Source organism: Phyllostomus discolor, chromosome 1 (genome assembly GCF_004126475.2).
Source record: "Phyllostomus discolor isolate MPI-MPIP mPhyDis1 chromosome 1, mPhyDis1.pri.v3, whole genome shotgun sequence".
In the NCBI taxonomy this organism is placed as follows: domain Eukaryota; kingdom Metazoa; phylum Chordata; class Mammalia; order Chiroptera; family Phyllostomidae; genus Phyllostomus; species Phyllostomus discolor.
This window is the reverse complement of record NC_040903.2, coordinates 90880051-90902291: the sequence shown is the minus strand read 5'-3', so window position 1 is coordinate 90902291 and position 22241 is coordinate 90880051.

Sequence of the window (22241 nt, the reverse complement as noted above, 5' to 3'; positions counted from 1 at the left end):
GTCTACCACCCCCACTGAAGTTGTCATTGAAGTTGTACAGTGAAGTTGTCATTGTTCAGGCATGCATATTCCAGTCCACTTTTTTTGGCTGCCAGGTTACATAGATGTCATGTAAACCATTCTATTAACCATTCAAGGCATTATATTAACAATGCCTGGAGTTTTTTCAGACAGACCTTCATGTATATGTAACCCATACTCAATTAATGCTTCCAATTTGCATTATTATAAATAATACTGCAATGAACATCCTTATATGTGTCTCCTTGAACACCTATGCAAGTTTCTCTTGGGAATATACTTCAAAATGGAATTTCTGGATTGTGAGGTATGAATATCTTAAACCTCATTAGTGTCAAATTGCTCTCTGAACTGACTGAACTGGTTTGCCACTGAGAGAGAATAGCTAGATTGAGGTACTTGGCCACTCTGCCCTCCCCCTCTGCACAGAAACAGGCTTTGTAAGAGGAAGAAAGCTTGCAAGGGAACACTACAGAGACAAATAAGGACCAGTTTTATCCAGCTGGGCCAGGCACCCTGACCGAAAGGTGACCCACAGCCAGTTATAGTGCCATTATGGTATCATCAGATTGCAGAGAGACCAGTACTCATCATGCACTGATGCTGTGACAGTTCTGGGAAGGAGCAATTAAGGACAAAAACTCTCTTCCTGTTGGAGAGACAGTCCTCTCACCTCAGTTTCACCCAAAATCTATCCTCTTATGAGTCCCTCCCCACTAACGCTAAATATAAGCCCTACCCCTGAGACCCTTCTACAGGTCTCACTTCTCCAGGCTACCTGCACTCTCTGTCTCAGTGGGTACTGTATCTTTAATAAAACCTGCATGCTTTACTGAATCATTATGTCTCCTCTCAAATTCATTCTTATGCAGAGACAAGAACCTGGACACTGCCATGGGGTCATGGCCTCTCTCAGCGTCCCATGAGCCTCCGATATCACCATCAGCAGCAGAATATCAAAGCTCCTGATACTTGGAATTGCCATACTTCTTTTAAAAAATTAAAATGATGTGTATAATGGTGGCTCATTGCTTTGGTTTCCAGGATTATTGGTAAATGATTTTATTTTTTCAAATGGTTATTGGTCATTTAGGTATATTCCTCCATGAATTGCCTTTACTCATTTTGAAAACTGGTCATTTGTTTTGTTTTTATTTTTTTCTACTAATTTTTATGAGTGCCACATATGATCTTCTTATATTTTATATTTGAATTTTATGAGTTTTAAGTATATTCTCCTGTGTGACTTGTTTTAAAAAATATTGGTAGTATCTTTGGTCTATGGACGTTTTAAATGATATATCCTGAAATCTAATGTAAGACAGAGCTCACCAAAATGATTTCCCACTTTTTGTTAGATAAACACAATCCTATTTTTGTTAATTTTATAACTCTTGAGAATAGAATACAGTTTGGGGTGTCCCACTAGGATAGGTTGGGCAAAGGCAAAACCTGCTTTCAGAAATATCATGCCCACTGCAGCCTGTGGGAGGGGCCTACTGGGCTAAAGGACGGGGTGACCTCAAGTTCCTTCTCCTCAGCACGAAAAGGAATTGCTGAAAAACACATCCTCAGGCATTGAAGACCTGAAACTGTCTTCAAATTAAATTAGGCTCTAAAGAACATACAAAACAAATTGTTTGTTTGGAAGCTTGTGGCCCAGACTAGAAGGATATAGATTTCACTGTTTCAGGGGGCTTGTGCTGTACAGCCGTGGTGTGTCCAGTTCCCTTGTGACAGAGCCCTGATTCTGTTTCATTTCCTCGGACTAACATCCCTGAACCCACTCCCTGAAAACACTCCACTTCCCATCTCTTTCCAGCAATAAAAGATATCTTGATAGACAAACAAATGACCCAAACAATAAAATGCATAAAACTCTCAAAAACAGGTTTAGCAAGAAATATCCAGATGCACTCTTTTGAGGAACATTAAGATATTAATTACTGGAGAGAAATGCTGCAGTGCTGAATGAGAACAGTCACTATTGAAAAGATGCCAATTGTCCCCAAAGTAGTACATGTATATGCTTCATATATTTACCAATAAAAATTTATCTGAAAACCAAGCTGGTAAACATAGCCAGAACACTTCTAAAAACAGGAGTGATGAATTGTAACTGCCTTACCAGATATTTAAATGTGCAAAATTGATGCCAATGCACAAAGTCCAAAAGTGTGTAAAGGAAATTATTAAATGATGGATGTAACTTTGAAATCAGTTTGAGAAGTATAGACAATTCAATATATGATGTTGATAGGCATTTAACCAGTACAAAGTTAGATCACTACTTCACACAATTTGCCAGAATAAATTCCAGAAAATTAAGGAGTTAATTGTAAAAAAAAAATGGTGCCATAAACTTATCAAAAGATTATAGAGTTGGATGGGTATTCACCTGTCCTTGGAAGTACGGAGGGCCTTTCTAAGAAAAGCTAGGAAACGTAATAGGAAAAAAAATCAATAGAAATGATTACCAAGCTTCTTCACGGTCAGGTCATAATGATGGTGACAATGATAAAGCTGAAAGAAAAAGTACAATCTTATCTTTATCATTAATATGCAAATAAGTCTTATATCTAAAATGACAGGTACTGAAGGCTGAGAGCTGGAATGTGGGGGAAGAAGGGGAAAACATTCAGGAAAATGTGGGGGGATTATAGGTCATTTTTATTCTTATTGTTTCTGTATTCCCTAGGTTTTACTTTTTCTATAACAAACACAGAGTACTTTATCAGGAAAAAAAGCCCATACTTTAAAAACTAATGCTAAATTTTAAAGTAAGCTGAAGGCTAAAATAACTCTAAGAAAAAAAACTCTTAAAAATCAATTTTTAAAAGTCATTCACCCCAGTTGAAAAAGAGGCAAAGGACACAAGGATAAGAAAATGTGGGAGTTTAGAATGAGCCACCCCAAGGTGTGCTTCTGTGATATGCGGATTATTTTGAGCTAAAGGCAATTTTAGCTTTGGACTCAAGAGAACCTTCTTTCTGCCCCTCCTACCTAGAAGAACTTGAATTAGAGGCCTTCCGCATAATTAAAGATTATCAGCTATAACCTTTTTGACCCACAAGTGCAGCAGGGCAAACTTATTTTTTAAATATCTGCTCTTCTTATCATCTTGCGGTGACCCTTTGAAGCCCCCAAGGCGCCTCACAGCTTCCCCAGCTCAGAATGTCTCATGCACCCATGTTCCCTTTGTACCTCTGGATCTCTGCTCATGTGGCATCCCTGATGCTCTCAGGTATGCAGGGTCCCCATGCACATGTACATATTAATCTTGGTTATTTTCTCTTGCTAATCTGTCTCATGTCTATTTGATTATTAGACCAGCCAGAGGAACCTTGAGGGGAAAGTTTGTTCCTCCCTCACCCAAGCACTCATAAAAGAAGTAAATGTGGCCTAAAGGCATAATGAAATTATATTTAATTTCACTGGTAATCAAAGAAATACAAATTAAAATAACCGTGAGATATCATAGTGTTCTGTGAAATCGGCAGAAATGAAAAAGAAAGATAATATTTGGAGCTGGTAAGGGTTTTAGGGAGCATGTTCCCAGGCAGTGCTACTGGGAATACACATTTGTACTATGGTTCTAAAGGGCAATTTGGTGAAAATATCACAATATCAAAAGTCTTAAAATGTGCTACCTTTAACCCCCAGATATTGTCTTCAGCAGTTGTTTGTAAGAAAATAATCAAATAAGTGCACAAAGACTGTTAAAGTTGTAATAGTGAAACCTGGAAACTGCTTAAATGTCCATCAATAGAGGACAGGGTAAGTAATGCTCAAACAGACAGACAGACAGAACAACATCCCCTCTGTGATGCACATCTCATCTTCTGGGATGCCACACATTGTACTCTTGTTTGCTATGTGTCTCATGTTAAGCACTGCTGTTCTGATTCAGACCCACCTGTGATGGACTCTGAGCCCTGACACTGAGGACATGATGTCTTTGGTTTAGTCTTAATCTCTCTAATGTTCAATGGATTTATCTGTGGTGTAGGGACACGAAAACTATGTCAGACAGTTATTAGAGGAATTAAAGAGGTGCTCGAAATATACAGGCTGCCCTCACTTGTGTGAGGCCCAGGGAAGAGATAAGTGAAAGGGCTCATTTCATATGTTAAACAGAATGTACTATTACTCTTCATGGGTATTCTTTCATGTATCAAGTATACCTTCATAATGCCAAAATTAAACTGTGTAGTGATTGCTCAGACGAGGAGTGTATAGGGGGACTAAATGGTAACAGAAAAATATACAATAAAGATTGAATAAAATAAAATTTTTTAAAATAATAAAAATTTGGTGTGAAGTTATGGTTTTTCATATATCTGACAGTTTGTAAAATAGGAACAACTGCTGAATTTAACCATTATTGCATATCTGATGATAGCCATGTTTGTATGAGTGATAAAATAAAAATACATATAATTAATAAACATACATTTTTCCATAAAATGTAATTTTCTTGCTTCATAAGATGGTGACCACCTTATTTGTTGTTATAATAAAGATTTTTACCCATTGCATTCTTTTTTAATGTATTTTATTGATAATGCTATTACAGTTGTCTCATTTTTTCTCCCCTTTATTCCCCTCTGCCCTGCACCCCCCTCCCACCAGCATCCCCCACTCCACTTAGTTCATGTCCATGGGTTGTACACATAAGTTCTTTGGCTTCTCTATACTATTCTTAACCTCCCACTGTCTGTTTTGTACCTACCATTTATGCTTCTTATTCTCTATACCTTTTTCCTTTTCTCCCACCTCTACCTCCCCACTGATAACCCTCCATGTGATCTCTATTTCTGTGATTCTGTTCCTGTTTTGGTTGTTTGCTTAGTTTGTTTCTGTTTCCATTGTGTTCTATTGACAGTAAATACTAGATGGAGTAAAATTAAAATGTATTTTTGAAAGAGTACACAATTTGCATACATTTTAATTTTAAAGGCACATTAATAGAAATAATAAGTTATTAAATCATTTTAATTAATATGTATATTAAAATTTTAAATTATACTTTTTAAAAGCTATTCTGAGATATTTAACAGGAGATATTAAATTAAAAGACAAATACAAATTACAACAAATGACTAATAATTTTTAAAAGAATTTATTTAAATAATACTGAATTTTGAACTTTTTGGAAAAATAATTCAATCACACTAAATATTTTTATGAAAATAAAGCCATTTTCATTTCTAGTACAAAATATTCATCAAAATGCCAATGTAAAAGTTGGCATGTCAATTTTCTCCATGTTATATCTAGACAAGTGGTTTTCCAACTTTGATCTGAAGACTCCTTTAAGCTACTAAAAATTGAGACTTTGTTTATGTGAGTTACTTCTATTGACATAAGAAACATTCAAACCTGTAGAGAATTTTTATAAGGTGATTTGGGTCAAACTGATGACAGTTGCCACAAAGCAAAATCTCAATGAAATGCGAAAATACCACAGAGAATGACAATTTTACAGCTTATTTGATACAGTTAGACAAAAAGGAGGAGGCACAGGGAGGGTTACATAAAATCCATTGACAGTAGGTTAAGGGCATGGGAGAAAGCAAAGTGAGGTGGGGTATCTATGGGATTGGATGAAAAGTAAAACAGAGAGATACATACTTCTTTCACATCAGTGGGGATAGGATAGTTAATAATAATGTTTATAGCACAGAGATGGTATGCAAGGAACAAGATGACAATGAGGGGTTCTGTGATCATGTGCTGGATATTGTGCCCTGAGGGACAGGAGAAAAGGAGATTACTCTGAGTTTTCAAAGGAATGTTATATTAGGTACAAGGACAATAGACAGTCTCACTTAAGGTACAGATTGACCATCGTCAAGGAAGCCACGGGTTTAGGACCTGACTACAGCCATGACCTGCATTTAGTTTGGAATTTTCATGTTCAAACAATTGATCCTACGTGGTTATTTGTGGTCTCTGAGTTTGTAAGGCCACCATGTAGGCCTCCCCTGAGCTTGCAGGTATAGTATGTGGCTGCTTTTTGACCACACTTCTATCAATATTTACATGTTAGAATTAATACTGGGAAGTTTTTAAAACACAAGAATATATAAACAAGATTCCATTAGCTCTTAGAGCAGTGATGTCATTACATGTCTTGTGACCTCTAGAAAATTCCATTTACGGTATACTTGTGTAAAAGCATGAGAATGAAAAAGGGAAATAATACCTTATCATTATTAAGAAAAAATAGTTTGACCTGAAAGGGGCTCTGGGTTTTCAAGGGACCCCAAAACCACTGATCCAGAACAACATAGTACAAATTTAAGTGTAATATGAACTACCTAATGTTGCAACAGGCTCCTGGGTCCTCTTGTGCCACTGCTGAAAACACTGGGTTACTCCGTGAATATGTTTGCATCCATGAATCTGAAGAGAAGCAAGAAAATGGGCACATGCCATGAGCACTAAATGATACTTCATTATGCAATAATCTATTGCATTAGACCATCTAATAGGAAGGCTTTGACAAGTTCATTTGTCTTTTCTCTTACTTAAGTACTTCCCCCACTTTTCCCGGAGCCCAAAGGGTATGTATATCTAGAGATGACCCAGCTTTCATTGTCACTGTGTTTTTCTGTCTTCCCCTCTTTCTGATCTTTATCCTAAACTCCTGGGAGCTTATACAAAATACAGAGGGGAGTCATTAGGGGAGAAAAGTGGGTGTGCTGTGGTCCCCTTCTATAGCAGCTCCACCTTCTATCCCAGGTAATCGGGGCTAGTGAAGTTCTTGGCACAACACCCACAGGTCTTGCTCCTGAAAATGGGGAGAACCCAGTTGTGTATGGTGACCATCTGGCTCCCACTTAGCACCTTGGGGACAATGGTTCCTCCAAGACTGCAGCAGTGACCTTCTTCCATAGCTGGCATGGGCCTCCTACCCCAGGCCTTCTATTGCTTGGTCCTTCACTTGGACTGGAGCAATCATGGAGCAAGCCTGCTCCCTCTCTTTCTCTGAGTTAACTTCCTCACCTGCAAAATCTTCTGGATCCTGTTCCAGGACTCATGGAAGTCATCAGAAACTTGGGGGCAGTCTCTGACCTTCTCCTGCTTAGATCTTCCATGCCATTGTCCTGTTGGTCTCCCCTACACAGACCTGGAAACTCCAGATGAAGGACAGGGCACGAGTTGTCTCTACTCTTGAGCCCCACACCCACATCTCAAGCTACATGCAGTCATGGCGCCCTCTGCCCAGTGTTTATTTCAGAGTGTAGGTGCACAGCACAAGGACTTCATGGTACATTTTATAATTTTCCTCTGTTTTGTAAATCTCTCCTTTCTCATGCTATACCTCTCAGTGTTTGCCCTAAAAAGCTAAGGTTGCCTCTCTTTTCTACTCCTTACAAGTCCTCAGTGGAGCAAATACAAGCCCCACACTTCTGTGTCTTAAGGCAGAGTAGTGGAGAAACTAACATTGGAGACTGCATGACTATTCTGCTACCTGTATCTTATTCAGTAGCTTTTGCTTCCTTTCCCATTTCCTTTTCTTTTTCATTTTTTAAAAATAAAGGTAAATTGTTAAATTTTCAACTAATTACTCTTTATTCATGATCACAGATCAACAAAGGCTCTTTTTCTACAGAATCCTTTGGGGTTTCAGGCACACTCATCAGTGGCTTTGAAAGTATTTGCTCCGAAGGCAGCACAGGAAGAGGGGTGGTGAAGTAGGGCACATGTGCACAGTGCTGCCTCTGGCCAGCTGGGCTGGGCAGAGCTGCGCTGGGCTGGGCTGGGCTATTGGCTTGTAATACTTTCATGGAGGTGCTACATCTAAGTTTTTAGGCCTCCTAGCCTGGCTTTTTTCTGGTCTTCCCAAAATCCTCTCACTTCCTCCTCCTAGTCATTCTAGTTGCTTCTCAATTGCTCCCTGAGGAGTTTAGCTATTTTCCCCAAGGCTTTTTCAAAGGGCCTCTTGTGTGTGCACCCTCCAAGCTTTTCACATCAAGGATTGCTTCAAAGGCTCGGCAGCCCTGGGAAGGGAAGGACAGCAAAAGATATTCCAAGTGGAGGAACATTTGCTTTGGCAGCTGCTTGATTGTTCTGTAGGGGACTAGGTGGCGAGGTGCCTGCTCCATCCTCTGAGGCTCACTTGCCCTCACAGCTCATTACAGATGTTTTCCTTTGGTTTGGTTTCTTCCTGTCCCTTCTGGGCCTGTGTGCCCCTACTTCCAGCAGGTTTATGTAAATTTCTGAGAGGCCTCAGCTGCTCTTTCTCCATAGATCCCTTTATCTGTTGCCAACATAAGATTCTCCTGATCTTGCTCTGAGCCACACTTGGAAGAGGAGAGGCTCAAATACTCAGAAGCTGTGGCCCTTGGCTATTTAGTTCTGTGATATTTTTCAACACGAATAAGTGAATAAGCTGTCTATCAGAAAACCTGTCCCATCATGTGCTCAGGAAACATTTGTGGGCCTCAACCCAAATCCTAAATTTTGGCAAGAGTACACATATAATTGCTTTGTGCTGAGGTTGCAAATATTTTGAAAAATTAAAGCAGCCTGCAAGCCAAACAGTAACTGGCTGAATTCACCCTGCTAATCACTTGTTTAAAACCCCTAACTGACTTGCCTGAACTCTTGAGGAAGTCTTGAGCCAACTGAGGTAATTTTGACCTTCTCTTGAAGAGCTAGCTTATTTAAAATGCTTTTAAAAAGGTCTGAACCATGAAGAAAACCATCGAGAGGCCCTAAGGTCAGTATCTGCTTTAACATCAGGAGGGTGTCTTTCCTTCAGGTGATCTTGGAGGTCTGGTGAGGTTAAATATTGAGTCCTTCTCTTGATGGGAAGGGTCCCACAAAACATCCTTATTTTCCTGCAGACTTTGCCACAATTTGCTGAGTGGATGGCTCCTTCACTGTCACTGCTATCAAGTGGATTCATCATCAAGAGATGTGAAAACCTCAGACACCCTTCTCTGAGTTCTTTTTGGTTCTGTCCAGAGGCTGCTTATCCCTCTGGTAGGGACCCCTGGACCACTGCCTTTCCCATCCCCATGGACTCTCTCCATGAAAGGTCAGGGCATCTGGACAGACACCAAGTTCTGGAGTTAGAGTAATAAAGGCCTTCTCTGGGTCCTCAAACTTGTTGATGATGTGAGATCATTTTTTAAAATAAAACAATCTCCTTGAGCCTAAGCCACCTGCTGAAAGGCTTCCTGCTGTCTCATATAGTTCAAGAAAAATCCTGGTATAGAGCATTCTGTAAACTTCTCTGAACTTGTTAGGGGGTAGGTTGTTCTAGTATTACATTCTGCTTGCATGGAACTAATACAACAAGTAATGGGACAATAAGTGACCCATGGGAAATTCAGCCTGCATACAATTACATCAAGACATGGGCCAGCAGAGTAATTTCCAAGTACCAATTTTTCTCTCTCTCCCCCTCTCTCCCTCTCTCCCTCTCTGTGTGAGCATTTGTTTTTCTTTTTCAGAAAACAACACAGGAAATGTAGTAAGATGGTGAAAATTGTGCTCCCCAAATTCCTCTCCTCTCCAGGAAAGTACTGCATGTGTTTCAAAGGCACAAAATCCTTATGTAGCTTCTTGTTCTGGGAATTAGAACCTTTGAGAGGCATTCTTGAGTGGTTGGTCAACTACCTTCTAAAGAAGATAGGTGCAGACTTCTGGCCAAGATGGAGGCATAGGTAGACACACTGTGCCTCCTCACACAATCAAAATAACAGCAACAATTGTCAGCAACAATTTAGAAACAAGATAACAATCAGATCTGACAGAAAATTTAACTGTATGGAAGTTGGACAACCAAGGAGTTAAAACATACACATTCATCCAGACTGATAGGAGGGGCAGCTGGGCCGAGAGGGGTTGCAGCACAAAAAGCAGGGCGCTGGATGCGTAATGCATTCTGGGCGTGTAAGGCATCCAGAGTCCAAGACCACAGCGGGTGAACCCTGGGCACACAGGCAGGTGGCAGACCCAGTGAGGCAACAACTGGGAAGTGGGGCACTGCGCAGAAGGCGCCTGGCTGTCCAGGCCACATTCCCACACAGATAAACAAGGCAAAATTGGGCAGTGAGACAGACCACTCAACCCAGGGTTCTAGCACGGGGAAATAGAACCTTGGGACACCGATTGAAAACACCTGTGGGGGTTGAGTTGCAGGAAGGGACTCCCAGCCTCACAAGAGTGTGTTGGAGAGACCCTCAGCATCCTAGAACATACACAAGCCCACCCACCCGGGAATCAGCACCAGAAAGGCCCAGTTAGCTTGGGGGAAGCAGCAGAAGGGACTGAAATCTGATGGAGTGAGGAGCAAGCACCATTGTTTCCTCTCAGACCCCGCCCCCACATACAACGTCACAACCCCGGGACTGGGTTACCCCACCCTGGAGAATACCTAAGGCTCCACTCCTCATACATAACAGGTGCAACCAAATTAAAAAAAAAAAAAAGGCTCAAATGGAAGTACAAATCAAAGCCCCAGAGCCAATACTTTTAAGTGACCAAGAGCTAGCCAACCTATCAGATGCACAGTTCAATGCATTGGTGATCAGGATGCTCACAGAATTGGTTGAATTTGGTCACAAATTAGATGAAAAAAGGCTACGTTCAGAGAAATGAAGGAAAATGCACAGGGAACCAATAGTGATGGAAAGGAAACTGGGACTGAAATCAATAGAGTGGACCAGAAGGAAGAAAGAAACAATCAAACAGAAAAGAATGAAGAAATAATTCAAAAAAATGAGGAGAGGCTTAGGAACCTCCAGGACATCTTTAAATGTTCCAACATCTGAATTATAGGGGTACCAGAAGGAAAAGAGGAACAGCAACAAGTGGAAAAGTTATTTAGAAAAATAATAAAGGAGAACTTCCCCATTCTGGCAAAGGAAATAGACTTCCAGGAAGTCCAGGAAGCTCAGAGAGTCCCAAAGAAGTTGGACCCAAGGAGGGACACACCAAGGTACATCATAATTACATTAGCCAAGATTGAAGAGGAGAGAATCCTAGAAGCAGCAAGAGATAAGGGGACAGTAACCTACAAAGAAGTTCCCATCAAACTGTCAGCTGATTTCTCCAAAGAGACCTTACAGGCAAGAAGGGGCTGGAAAGAAGTATTCCAAGTCATGAAAGGCAAGGTCCTACATCTCAGATTGCTCTATCCAGCAAAGCTTTCATTTAGAATGGAAGGGCAGGTAAAGTGCTTCTCAGATAAGGTCAAGTTAAAGGAGTTCATCATCACCAAGCCCTTATTTCATGAAATGTTAAAGGGACTTATCTAAGAAAAAGAAGATAAAAAACATGTACAGTAAAATGACAGCAAACTCACAACTATTAACAACCACACCTAAAACCAAAACAAACTAAGCAAACAACTAGAACAGGAGCAGAACTACAGAAATGGAGATCACATGGATGGTTAGCAACAGGGGAGTGGGAGGAGGAGAGAGGCGGAAAAGGTATAGAGAATAAGTAGCATAGATTGTAGGTAGAAAATAGACAGGGGGAGGGTAAGAATAGTATGAGAAATGTAGAAGCTAAAGAACTTATGACACATGGACATGAACTAAAAGGGGGGAAAGTGGGTGGGAGAGAGTGTACAGGGTGGAGGGGAGTGAAGGGAGGAAATGGGCAACTGTAATAGCATTATTAACAAAATATATTAAAACTAAAAAAAAAGAAGAAGAAGACAGGTGCAATTAGTTACTTCTGTTTTCCTAGTGAGGTAGGGCCAGAGCAGAATCGCCAGGTTAATAAAGGAGGTGCCAAGTCCTGCTGCCCAAGTCCTCCTGCTTGGCCTGCCTGCCAGAGCATTTGGCATGTCCCTCAAACACTGAACTGAAAAGTCTAGAGCATTTTTAAAATAGTAGTTTGAAGGAGTGCCAAGATGTTAGCTTGCCAAGGCACCCATACATCTGGCTGACACCCTAGACCTCAGGAGTTTGCCATATTGGAGATCTGACTGGTTCATGCTGTGGACATAGCATTATTTCTCTGGGCAGTTTTTAAACTAGGTAACTCAAGTGTGTCCTGGTTCCACACCTGCCTCAGGGAACAGGTGATAGTTGGGGAGATCTTGAAGCAAGTCTGTACTTCAGAGTTAAAAGAGGAAGCAAGACTTCTCTGCAGCTGCTCAGCTAATTTTCAATGTAAAAACAAAGTTTAAAGTTACTAAACTCCCTGGTTCCACTGCCCCAGGCATTCTCTTATTCTGACAAAGACCCACCTGGAATGAGTTGGCTCCACATAGATATTCTCTGGGCTACACACCTGATGCTTCCCTCAGTAGGAATTAGGAAGGCAGGTAGCTACAGGTGAAGGGACAAGGTAAAGGAGAAAGGGCTTAGAAAATGAAATCATTTATGAGATGCCAGGGACACAGCTGGAGCATGGTGAAGTGCTCTTTAGAGGGACTAAATGTGACTGGCCTTTGTGCCCAGTCATTTGTGTGAGGTCCCTGGACCTAGAATATAGCCCCCAAACCCTACTGAATTTATGCCTTCACAACAAATTCAAGCCAGAATTCATGAATTCTGCCCCATGTCATTCTCCATCCCTATCACTAACTCACCTGGCTGTACGGCTATAATTCATGACTTATGTACTTATCCTATTTTTAACATGGATGTGTCATTTGTTTGCCCTTTCTCCCTTCCTCAAAGGTTAGGCTCAGAGCAGAGCTCCATGCACAGGGGCAGCGAGTGCTAGAAGCTCATATTCACAACAAACCAGGTCTTGCCTCCCCACACCAATCCCCTACCTCTCTGCAGTGAGGGGTCCTCTTGTGGTTTGCTCAAATTTTTACTAAAATGAAAAGTAAATTCAGTGATTACAGTTGCTCTTTGTTTAGGCAAAATAAATGACATTTTGTCAAAATTTTAATGGAAATTTGGCATCGACCTTAAATATTTTTAAAATAAGGGAGCGTTCATGTACATATCCTTGCATGTGGATGCTTGGTCCTTGATTGGTGTCACCAGTTGCTCAAATGTCCTTGAACACCAAATAAATATAAGAGAAGTTATCCTGATTTGGTCTGTATATGGGGTTGGGATTGTTCCATATAGATAAGAGAAGTCCAAGAGACAATAGCCTGAAGAAAGTCACCATTAAGTAATAAGGTAAAAAAAAGAAAAGAAAAGAAACAGCTTAAATTGCTGAATGAGATTTTTATATTGGTGAAAGCCATTATGTTTTGGAATAGGATACATCAAAAGAGGATATGGAATCTTCTCTAAGGGTCACTAAAATCAAGTTTACCAGTTACTAGATGGTTTAGTGCTGGTCTTAACCACAGGAAGAAGGAACATCTTCCCCCTATTGCTTGTTGAAGGAAAAAATCCCAATAATTGTTCTTCTAGCTTTAATCTGTGTATCTTCTATGCATTTGTAACCAAGTGCAAACTAATTCTATTAGAAGATCTCTCTTAATAATTCACTATTTATGGGAAAAACTAGTGTGAACTAGTACAGAAAATAATTTTGTATGTGTAATTTACATGTAATCATATTACTGGGACCACATTTTGAAAACCAGGCATGTCAAAGAAAAATTAGGAGTAAACGATATCTCAGCATCTTTTAGACACTTGAAAATTATTTGTATTTTTAAGTTATACCTCTTTCATTCTATCATTTCTAGTCTGTAGTCATACTCTATTGGAACAAGCATGGAAGTGAGTACACACCTGGACATGGCCTATAGGGCTCATCTTCCCTGCTTGGCCTCTGCAATAAAAACAAAGGCCCATTAGAAACAGACCTGAGGATTTGTAAGCGATTGTTCACAAAGTGATCATTCACAAAGTGATCTTGGGGAAATTGTTTAGCTATTTGGAAAAAGAATGAAGTTAGGTCCTTACTTTAAAGTATAAACCAAAATAAATTACCGTATTTTTTGGACCATAAGATGCACTTTTACCGCATTTTTTGCTTCAAATTTTTTTTTCCTATTTTCTTCCTCTAAAACCTAGGTGTGTTTTATGGTGCAGACCCCAGGCACACCTAGGTTTTAGAGGAAGAAAATAGGGGAAAAAAATTTTGAACGAAAAATGTGGTAAAAGGTTCATCTTATAGTCCAAAAAATACAGTAAATGTCCAAAATAAAAACATAAAAGATCCAGCTAGTCGGTGGATCAGGAAATCAATTATAAATGAAACACAAAAATATAACAGAAAAGATTAATATTGACTATTTAAATGTTAAAAAACTTTATTGGTTAAATATGCTCACACACAAAATGAAAGATAAATGACATATTAGAGAAAATCTAGTATAACTGTGGAAAATAGCTATTATTGTTAAAACTGGTCTTTCAAAGCAATAAGGAAGGAAAAGAGATCTCATCAGTAGGAAAATAGGCATAGAACACAAATGAGCAATTCTCAGGAATAAGAGGCAAACAATGAATAAAATATAAAAAATGTTTAGTTTCACTACTTATTTAAAAACAACAGAAGACAATTGTATAAGTAATTTACCACGGTACCATTTTCGAAACCCAACACATTGACTAACATTGAAAAAAGAATAACATGACAGTGGCAAGGCTACGGGAAGGTTGTGGGGAGTGTCTAGAATCAGTCACCCAGCATGTGCCTTGGTGGTATTTGGATTACTTTGAGCTGAAGGCAATTTTAGCTTTAGGCTCAGGAGAAACTTCTGTCCTTCTTCCTTCATTAATTACCTAGAAGAATTTGAATTGAAGGCCTTGCGCATAAAAAGAAATGAACAGTGCTAACTTTTTCAACCCACCTATATGGCAGGGCAAACTTTTACTTTCTGAACATCAGCTCTTATCATCCTTCAAGGACCCTATGAAACCCCCAAGCTGTTTACCTCATTTCTAGCTCAGGATGTCTTACAAACCTCAGTCCCCCTTTCTATCTCTGAACCTCTCCTCTATGCAGGGTCTCTGCACATGTGCATGATATTAAATTTGATTTCCTCTTGTCACCCTACCTCATATTGATTTGATTATTTGACCAGCCAAAAGAACCAGAGCAAGGAAAGGGAACGGTTGTTCTCCTTACTAAGCTGGCACTCATCTCTCCAACTGGTGGGAGCAAAATGGACACTTCTCTGGATGGTGGTTAGGTGGGATGTACGAGCAGCCTTAAATATACTAATCTGGCCCTGCAACCTCACTTCTGTGGATTTGTGATAGGAAGATAATGTTTCTACATGATAATTATCACATCATGGTTTAAAAAAAAAAAAAAAAAACCCAACCACAAACAAACCTGGAAATAATCTAAATGCCTAAAAAGAGGATATTGATTATATCAATGACTATACATCTATAGACTAAAACACTAGTCATCGAAAATCATTCTGCAATATCCATATAACAGGGATACCAGAAAGAGAAGAACAAAGGATAGAAAACCTGTTTGAAAAAAGTAATGATGGAAAACTTCCCTAATTTGATGATAGAAAAAAGTCACACAAATCCAGTAAACACAGAGTCCCAATCAAGAGGAATTTAAAGAGGCCCACTTCAAGACACATCATAATTAAAATGGCAAAATTCCAAGGCAAAAAGAGAATCTTGAAGGCAGCAAGGGAGAAACAGGAAGTAACATACAAGGGAGCCCCGATTAACTTAGCAGCTGACTTCTCAATGGAGACGCTACAAGCCAGAAGGGAATAGCAAGAAATATTCCAAGTAACGAAAAACAAAGGCTTGCAACCAAGACTACTCTACCCAGCAAAGCTTTCAATTAAAATGGAAGGCCAAATAAGGAGCTTCCCAGACAAAAGAAGGCTAAAAGAATACACCTCCACCAAACCACCTCTGCTAGAGATGCTAAAGACACTGGTCTAAGGAAGGGAAGGAAAAGAGAGAGACAGAGAGGAACACAGGTATGAAAATGGCAATGAATAAGTACTTATCAATAATAACTTTAAATGTAAATGGATTAAACGCTCCAATCAAAAGACATAGAATAGCCAAATAGATAAGAAATCATGGCCCACACATATGCTGCCTACAAGAGACTCACTTCAGAACAAAAGACCCACACAGACTGAAAGGGCTGTGTAGGGCTGGAAACAAATATTCCAAGCAAATGGACAGGGGGAATAAAAAAGCCAGGGGAGCAATACTCTTATCAGACAAAAGGAGTTCAAAAAAGGGGCCATCAAAAGAGACCCAGAAGGTCACTTCATAATACTCAAGGGAAGATTCCATCAAGAAGACATAAACATTGTAAATATATATGCACCCAATGTAGGAGCACCCAAGTACATAAGGAAAATCTTGGAGGACTTCAAAAAAGATATTGACAGCAACACAATTGTAGTAGGGGATTTTAACACCCCACTGTCAAAAATGGATAGATCTTCCAAACAAAATATCAACAAAGATATTGCAACATTGAACAATGTCTTAGATCAAATGGACTTAACTGGTATATATAGAGCCTTTAATCCTGAAGAAGCAAAATGCACATTCTTTTCCAATGTACATGGGCATTTTCAAAGATAGACCACATGATAGGACACAAAACACTCCCCCTGCCCAAATTCAAGAATATTGAAATCATATCAAGCATTTTCTCTGACTGCAAGGGACTGAAACTAGAAACCAACCTCAAGAAAAATACTCAAAAACACTCAAACTCATGGAGATTGAATAGCATACTATTAAACAATGAATGGGTTAATAATGAGATTAAGGAAGAAATAAAAAACTCCCTGGAAACAAATTAAAATGAACTCACAACAGTTCAAAACTTATGGGCCACAGTGAAGGCAGTCCTGAGAGGGAAGTTCATAGCGATACAGGCCTATTTAAAAAAGATAGAAACATTTCAAATAAACAATCTAACCCTACACCTATAAGAACCCAAGGATCAACAACAAAGACATCCCAGAGCAAGTAGAAGGAAGGAAATAGCCAAGATCAGAGCAGAATTAAATGATACAGAGACTAAAAGCACAATGCTAAGGATCAATAAATCCAGCAGCTGGTTCTTTGAAAAGATAAAAAAAAAATCAACAATTCTTTAAGCAGATTCATCAAGAAAAAAAGAGAGGGGGCCCAAATAAACACAATCAGAAATTAAAGAGGAGAGATTACAACTGATACCACAGAAATACAAAGGATTGTAAGAAATTACTATGAAGAAGTATATGCCAAGAAATTTGGAAACATAGGTGAAATGGACAAATTTATAGAAAGATAAAACCTTCCAAAACTGAATGAAGAAGAAGCAGAAAGCCTGAACAGACCAATAACAGCTGATGAAATTGAAGCACTAATAAAAAAACTCCTGACATGCAAAAGCCCTGAACCAGACAGTTTCACAGGAGAATTTTACAAGCATTTAAGGAAGAGATAACCCCTATCCTTCACAGACTATTCCAAAAAAATCCAAGAATATGGAAGACTCTCAAACTCTTTTTATGAAGCCAGCATCATCCTAATCCCAAAACCAGATAAAGACATGACAAAGAAAGAGAACTTCAAGCCAATATCACTGATGAACATAGATGCTAAAATGTGCAACAAAATATTGGAAAACCACATCCAGCAATACATTAAAAAGATCATCCACCATGATCAAGTGGGATTCATCCCAGGGATGCAAGGATGGTACAATAAATCAATGAATGTAATACATCACATAAACAGAAGGAAAGACAAAAATCACATGATCATATCAATAGATGCAGAAAAGGCATTTGATAAGGTACAACATCCATTTATGATAAAAACACTTAAAGTGGGAATAGAGGGAGCATTCTTCAACATAATAAAGGTCACATAGGAGAGACCTACAGCAAACATCATACTCAATGGGGAAAAACTAAAAGCTTTCTCACTAAGATCAGGAACAAGACAGGGATGTCTACTCTCACCACTTCTATACAACATAGTATTGGATGTCCTAGGCACAGCAATCAGACAAGAAAAAGAAATAAAAGGCATCCAGATTGGAAAGGAGGAAGCAAAACTGTCATTATTTATAGATGACATGATAGTGTACATAGAAAATCCTATAGACTCCACCAAAAAACTACTCGACCTAATAAGTAAATTTGGTAAAACAGAGGGATACAAAGTCAATATCCAGAAACCAAAGGCATTTTTGTACACTAACAATGAAATATCAGAAACAGAAATCAGGAAAAACTCCCATTTGATATAGAGACAGGAAAAATAAAGTACTTAGGAATAAACCTAACCAAGGATGGAAAAGATCTATACTCAGAAAAGTACACAACACTGAAGAAAGAAATTAAGGAAGAGACAAACAAATGGAAGCATGTACCATGCTCATGGATTGAAGAATTAGCATCATCAAAATGTCCATACTACCCAAAGCAATTTATAGATTCAATGCAATCCCTATGAAAGTACCCATGATATATTTCACAGATGTAGAACAAACATTTCAAAAATTTATATGGAACCATAAACAACCCCAAATAGCTGCAGCAATTTTGAGAAAGAACAAAGCAGGAGGGATCACAATACCTAATATCAAACTGTGTTATAAGGCCACTGTAATCAAAACAGCCTGGTACTGGCATAAAAACAGATACATGGACCAATGGAACACAATAGAGAGCCCAGAAATAAGCCAAGTCTCTGTGGTCAATTAATATTTGACAAAGAGGACAGAAGCATAAAATGAAGTAAAAATAGCCTCTTCAGCTTATGGTGTCGGGAAATCTGGACAGCTACATGCAAAAAAAAAAAAAATGAAATTCAATCACCAACTTACACCATACACAAAAATAAATTCAAGGTGGATAAAGATTTAAATATAAGTCATGACACCATAAAAGTCCTAGAGGAAAACATTGGCAGGAAAATCTCAGACACTCCAGGCAACAATATTTTCACCAATATGTCCCTTAATGTAAGGGGCATAAAGGAAAGAATAAACAAATGGGACCTCATCAAATAAAAAAACTTCTGCATGGCTAAAGAAAACAGCATTAAAATGAAAAGAGAACCAATCATATGGGAAAACATATTTGCCATTGATACCTTGGACAAGGGTTTGATCTCCAAAATATATAAAGAACTCACATGACTCCATTCCAGGAAGACAAAAAAAAAACAATTTAAAAATGGGCAAAGAACTTGAACAGACACTTCTCCAAGGAGGACATACAGAGGGCCCAGAGACATATGAAAAGATGCTCAGCATCACTAGTCATTAGAAAAACGCAGATTAAAACCACAGTGAGATACCACTCACACTGGTCAGAATGGCCATCATAAACAAATCAGCAAACAACAAGTGTTGGAGAGAATGTAGAGAAAATGGAACCCTAGGGCACTGCTGGTGGGAATGCAGACTGGCACAACCATTGTGGAAAACAGTATGGAATTTCCTCAGAAAACTAAAATGGAATTGCATTTTGACCCAGCAATTCCACTGATAGGATTATATCCTAAGAACCCTGAAACACCAAATCATAAGAACCTATACAGCCCAATGTTCATAGCAGCACAATTAGTCAAGTGCTGGAAGCAACCTAAGTGCCCATCAGTAAATGAGTGGATCAAAAAACTGTGGTACCTGTACACGGTGGAATACTATGCAGCAGAGAGAAAGAGGGAGCTCCTACCCTTTGAGGTACCATGGATGGAACTGGAGAGCATTATGCTGAGTGAAATAATCCAGGTGGTAAGGAACAAATAGCATATGATCTCACCTTTAAGTGGAACTAATCAACAAAACAAACAAGGAAGCAAAATATAAACAGAGACATTGAAATTAATAACAATTGGACAGTAATCAGAGGGGAGGTGGGAGGGGATTATGGGAGGGAAGGGGAAAAGGGTTTTCAGGAACAACTATAAAGGACACATGGACAAAACCAAGAGGTGGTGGAAGCAGGGGAGGGAGGTGGGGATGGCTAGGGTTTGGGGGAAGTGGTGGGGGATAAATGCAGACAACTGTACTTGACCAATAATAAAATAATTTTAAAAATCATTCTGCAAATGAACATGTGTTGGCATGAAAAACGATTAATGTAGTGCCAAGGCTAAAAATTACAAGTGAGGCATGACAATATTAAATACATTGTGTGTGACTCCTAAAACACACACCACCAAAGGTTTTCCCTGAGAGTGAACATATGGTTTTTGTTTGTTTTATTTTTTTTGCTGTTATTTTCTGCAATCCTATCTGTACTGCTCATGTAATACACACTAGAAAGATTATTTTTGTAATAATGAAAAGGGACAAAGTGACTCTAATTTAGGTTACTGAGTAACTACCTAGTCAAAAGTGTACTAGTGATCCCATAATTATTTTGGACCCTAAATTTTAGACAACTTTGAAATCAAAGGTAAATCCTCAAGCTGACTACAGTGCCGTGCTTTTGACCCCCAAGCTTCCATTATCTCTGGCCACCTTTCCATAAGATGTGGGCAGTTCTCATTTGTTCCCATGCACCAAGTGCTGAGCCAGGGGAGTTAAAATCTTAACCAGTCAAGGAAAGGAGGTGCCTGAAGCCCCACATGCAATGATAGATTGTGCTGTGTAGGCTTTTACATTTTAGAAATTGAACATATGAAATATGTGCTTGCCTTCCCTGTCTGTCCTGTTATTTATAGTTGTAATCAGAACCTTCCATACTATAGCAACTGAGGAATTATTAAAGAGTCGGTTAATTAATAGAATTTGTGTAGCCAGTTGCAAGAAAAATACCAAACAAGAAACTGTAAATCAACAAAGAAGTGTTTAGTAATAGATAATTGCTCAGTTATGTCCTATGTCTATTTTCCTATTGGTGAGTTCCTCTTTTTCTTATTAGTTTGAAAGCCCAATTTTAACCATAACCATTTTTCACATATGTTACAATGACTTTCCCTAGCATATCATTTATTTTTGTTTTGTCTGCACACATGTTAATAGACTGTGAGTACCCAAATTCAAGATACACATCAACTTTTAAAAAAGACTTCTCAGGGAGGAAAGCAGCAAAATATACCACTCTATTCCTCCCGCTTTGAAGTGTTTTTTAAGGTCTTCCTAACATATTATTTTTAATTAGTAACTTCATCTGACAGATAACAAGCATTTTCTTGTTTGTGAGGGTCAGGAGGTGGCAGCTTTCTATTGTATCATCTTGGAAGAAAGGGTTATTTAAAGCCACTTGCAGTGATATATTGTTATATGGCCTTGATTTGTAGGGCATGGGAGTACAATGAACAAAGAATAAACACAGGATGTTTTCTTCACTCTGAATTGTTCAGTGATAAAATAGCACACTGAGTGACAGCTGGTGCTTCGGTGCTAGGCATTTACACATTTAACTTGTGCTCCATTATCGGGACTGTGAGAAATCTGTATGCAACCAAGGAGGCCTTGCCTGGGTACTCCTCTCTTTGGTAGGTATTGGGGATAGAGTTCTGCAGAGTGTTGTATGTTATTCTTGAAATCAGGGTTAAATTTTCCAGCATACATTGAGAAAGAAATTCTATTCACATTAATAATTTGAGTTTGTCTAAGGAGGCAGCATATGAGAAAGCATTGAAGGTTCTGGACGTAGACCTGGTTCAAATCTTTGCTTTGTTTCTAATTAAAGCTGTGGCCTTAATCTCAATGAATTTCAATCCCTGCAGTTATAAAAGTGGAATAAAATTGTGTACAATAAAATATTCATAAGGTGCATAGAGCTTTATGATGCATTTTCAAATACACTATCTCATTTGATCTTTTCAAATATCCCACAAGGAAGATATTGTAATTCCCAACTTACAACTGAGGAAACTCATGCTCAGAAACTGAAATGCCTTGTCCGAAATCACATAGGCTAAGGATATCTATCTTCTGATTCATAGTCCTGTGTTCTTTTCACAAAAATGCACAAAATATATTTTAACCAACTGGCAATAGAGAAAAATGGGTTAAAAGGAAGATGGGCAAAATGTGGTTGGTTGTCAGTAGTCTAAGCAGTGTTCCTCACCTCGACAGTTTGTATGTCTAGTCAGGAGGAGCTATCACTTGCCAAGCCCCCTACCCCTGGGCTGCAATGCCCTGTAAATGGAGCCACCCTCAAGAGGATCTCAGAGAAAAGAGTAGTTAGGTGGTCTGAATAGGGCCTCTCTCTACTTGACCCCAGCAGCAAGTCAGCCTGGGCTGAGCTGAGAAAGTGGCAGGTAGGCTGCATAGGATACCTTCATGTGCCATGAACGTGGCCCTCTACTTACAGACATGAACTGAATCTAAATGAAAAAAATCAATTAGAA